Below are 4,457 nucleotides of genomic sequence, written 5' to 3'. Positions count from 1 at the left end.
AGTGGGTGGAAGCTGAAGCCTTCTCTAGCGTCACCCACGAAGAAGTAAAGCATTTCATTTGGAGCAACATTATTTGCCGGTTTGGGGTACCAAAAGTCATCGTAATGGACAATAGTAAGAACCTCGATAACAGAAGTACAAGAAAGTTCTTTAACGAACGTGGAATCCTGCAAAAATTGGCTGCAGTTAGTCATCCACAAGGCAATGGGCAAGTTAAAATAACTAATCGCACGATATTTGGGTGCTTAAAGAAAAAATTGAAGAAATTGAAGACAAAATGGTACGAGAATCTCCCCCAAGTGCTCTGGGCCTATCGAACCACTCCAAGACGACCCACGGGAGAAAGCCCATTTGCTATGGCGTATGGATCCGAAGCTGTCATTCCTACCGAGTCAATAATCCCAACCTTTCGGACATCCTTGGTACTGGAAGGGAACAATGAGCAACAACTCGAACATAGCCTTGATCTTGTGGACGAAAAGAGAGATGCCGCAGCAATTCGGCTCGTGGCATACCAACAGCAAGTGTGTAACAGTTATAACAAGCGTGTCCGGTACCGTAGGTTCTTGGTAGGCGATTGGGTTTTGAAGCAAGAGACAGCTCATGTAAAAAAACTGGAACCTAATTGGACCGGACCCTACAGGGTTACCGAAGTAGTGGGGAAAGGAGCATATCGTTTGGCCGAAGCTGACGGACGTCCCATTGCGCGTCCTTGGAACGCAATACACCTTAAAAGGTATTTCCATTAGATAAGTTTGTCAATTTTGCTACAAATTCTTCACAAATAAGGCTGAGTATGTCCACAGTCAGCCAAACTTTTCTTTATTTTGCTTCTATATTCAGTACAATTCTACTCTATTTATTTCTTTCTATAAAAATGGGGGCCATACTACTGATCATGCAACTTTTATGCATGCGTCGCATTAGGCAATTTTTATGCATTCCAAGTCGCACTATGCAATTTTTATGCAAAACAATGTTAGAAGCAAGCTGTTAAAAAGCATTCATCACAATGATTTTTAAGAAAAAAAACATGAGTTATGGCCTATGGTTAAAACTTTCTATCCCACATCGGATAGAAATAGAAAAGAAATGCGGTTAATATATGCGTAGTCCACTACATTTAGTTGCCAAGAAGGGAGTATCAAAGGAAGAGGAAAGTCTCCAAAGTCAACAAATAGGAAACTTCACAGCCACTGTTACTCGCTTTCTTGGCCTCTTATCATTTTTGAATCCTCGGCCTCATGATAAGTTGTTTGAGAAAAAAAATATAAACAAACTTCCCCTCAGGCTCAGCGCCGGGGAGTAGTTCATTCGCCTCGAACCCTAAGTGTCCGGCTAGGCAAAACCTCCCCTCAGGCTCCGTGCTAGGGAGTATTTAATTCGCCTCGGATCCTAAGTGTTCGAGATAGCTTCGGACCCTAAGTGTCCTATTCAGCAATATTCCTCCACGACTCAGCCGAGGAACAATTCGCCTCGGATCCTAAGTGTCTGAGACAGCTTCGGACCCTAAGTGTCCTATTCCGCTTTCTTGGCCTCTTATCATTTTTGAATCCTCGGCCTCATGATAAGTTGTTTGAGAAAAAAATATAAACAAACTTCCCCTCAGGCTCAGCGCCGGGGAGTAGTTCATTCGCCTCGGACCCTAAGTGTCCGGCTCGGCAAAAATCTCGCCTCGGACCCTAAGTGTCCAGCTCGGTAAAACCTCCCCTCAGGCTCCACGTCAGGGAGTATTTAATTCGCCTCGGATCCTAAGTGTCCGAGACAGCTTCGGACCCTAAGTGTCCTATTCAGCAATATTCCTCCACGACTCAGTGCCGAGGAACAATTCGCCTCGGATCCTAAGTGTCCGAGACAGCTTCGGACCCTAAGTGTCCTATTCAGCAATATTCCTCCACACTCAGTGCCGAGGAACAATTCGCTTCAGACCTCTGGTGGCCGGATCAGAACTTTTTCCTCCGGACTCCAAGTGTTTAACACCCTGTGGATATGGATATATCATAAGTTCATCATGATCCACCCCACATCAGGAACACACGAGAAAGAAAGAGTATGTATACGTCTACTGCAGGCAAGTCAAAGGTAAGAAGAGTTCACTTAACAGTTAGATCATTGTCCATATGAATCATCCTGAGATATCAATCAAACTGTTAAAAGGATCTCCTTCTTCCCATCATCCTTACTTTTTCTCAGATAGCATAAATCCGAAGCATAAAGACAATGTGTTTTGTTTGTCATAAAAACATTACCAGTCAGAAAAGTATGAACGATATCAAAAGCATACAGCAAAAACAAATCAGGTATTAAAAGCCTAAAAATTATATTTATTATCCCAAATGTACTGTCAATAAAAACAAAATACATGGTTCTACTTCCTCTTCGGATCGAAGGGAGTAGATTCAAATGCATCCACTACAATAGGACTTGGGGTAGGAGGAATTGAAGCCGCAGGGGCAAAAGAGCTAGGAGTACCCTTCAGGTGCGCCTTCACTATCTCGGCAAAGCGGATTTCAGCTTCCAAAGCCTGTGGCCCTTCATCATATGGGAAGTGCACCCCCACCTGCTTGTCAAAAGCGTCCGGATCCATTGTCCTAGGGCCTGAGCCCTGATTATAGCCAGACCGGAACGCTTTGGCACTAGCCAGGTGTGCCAGACAGGAGTAGCGCCCCTGCATTTGCTTCCCCGCTTTGAAGCAAGTAGTAAGAGCCTCTGTCAAGCGTTGAATTTCGGCCTGAAGAGAATCCACCTTAGCCTCAGAGGCAGCCAACTGCCTCTTATACACATCCTTGGCTTCAGAAGCTATCTTCAGATTGGTAGAGGCAGCGGTGGCTCTCTTCTCTGCATTGTCAAGATCCTTCTCCAACTTCTTGATGGAGAGGGATTGGGCTTCAGCAGTGGCGCAGAGGGCCATGGTATGGTATAGACCCTGTATAACAGAGGAACAAATATGAGCATAAATGGAAACATAAGTAAGCAAGAGTAACATAATTCTGGAGGAGCAATACAAACCTCTATGGCCCGGACCGGGGCAGAGGGGAGTAGCTGTTCCAATCCCATTTGGCTGATGGCTTCCTCGTCCTTTGGGAGCCACATCCCTCAGGCCACAGCCAGTGCAGCTGAAGGGTCTGTGATCACAGAATCCCTTAGATGCAGGACTGACTTGTCGGCCTTGGTGAAGAAAGGAGTCCAAGGAGCCCCAGTTTCAGCCAGAACATATGCCCTGACTTCATCTTCATGTTCGGCCTCTCTAGCCTTTTTCCCTCTGCTTTTAGAAAGGACCTTGCCCTTGCCAGAGGATGGGGGGTTGGGGCGAGATTTCTTCATTGGTGGTTCCTCAGCCTCCACCTCACCCTCAGTAGACCTAATAACGACTAAGGGTTGGGCATCTTCGGCTTTCTTTTTTAAAGCTTCAGCCCTCCGTATCTCCTCCTCAGTCATGGGGAAACTATCAAAGGATGGTAGAGACAGATCCATGAGGTCTGCAGCAACAGCACTGGAGGCAATATTCTTGAGGTTTGAAGAAGTTAGCAGGTCCTCGATAGGCGAGGGGTCACTCTAGACTCGTTCCTCAAGAAAAGAAAGTCTGTTCCTTGTTGCGGAGGATGGGAATGTAGCTGAAAAAACACCAAGAAACTCATAAGTACGGTGAAACATTAAGACTTGGCAAGGAAAACAGCCAGAACACTTGGTATGAAGGGAGGTTAAGTATTCTATACCTAATTTCCCGAACTTGCGCGGGATAGGGAGCGTAATTGATTGGGGCACGAACCATTTTCCTTTAACTATAACCATCCTTTCTTTCCACTTCTTCTTGGATGAAGGAAGGTTCGTGCATATCCTCTAATAAAGGGGAGAGGTAAAAAAGAAGCGACCAGGCTCGGTCCCATGCTTAGATATATTATAAGTAAGCAGAAGGTCGGCAAAGGTTAAATCCAGAGCCTCTAATTTCCGGCGCACCAACAGTGCCGAAAGGATGCGAAAGAAATTAGGATTTACCTGAAGGGGGGCAAGACCTAACTTGTTGAAAACTAAATGATAGAAGGGGTGAAGAGGGAATTGGAGGGCGCTAAGATGCCCTACCGAAAGAAGCAACTCACTCTCTTCAATTCCCTCGCCGGAGGTAAAATCGGCACCCTCGGGATATTCTACAATTTCTACTCCCTCAGGAATATCAAATTCTTCCATTACCGAAGCAGTAGAGAACTTGATGCGGCGAATAGAGATGATTGTTTTCCTCTCTTCATGAGTAAGAACATTATCAGAGCCTGAGGTAGATGTCTCGGCTGGAAGGGGGGAAGTACCTAATTGATTCAACGAAAGACAATCTGTAGAAACCCTAGGAGGGGGAGCCCTAATGCGAACGGGGGAAGATGAAGGTGTGGATTCAAAATCCCCAATGTCTATACGTTCGGGAGTAGATGAAGTACTCATAATGAAATATTGAAGAGAAAGATGCG

This window comes from Cornus florida, unplaced genomic scaffold (genome assembly GCF_030987335.1).
Source record: "Cornus florida cultivar Cherokee Brave unplaced genomic scaffold, ASM3098733v1 CherokeeBrave_3.0.0_Hap2_Chr11, whole genome shotgun sequence".
NCBI lineage: Eukaryota > Viridiplantae > Streptophyta > Magnoliopsida > Cornales > Cornaceae > Cornus > Cornus florida.
This window is presented reverse-complemented; position numbering follows the sequence as displayed.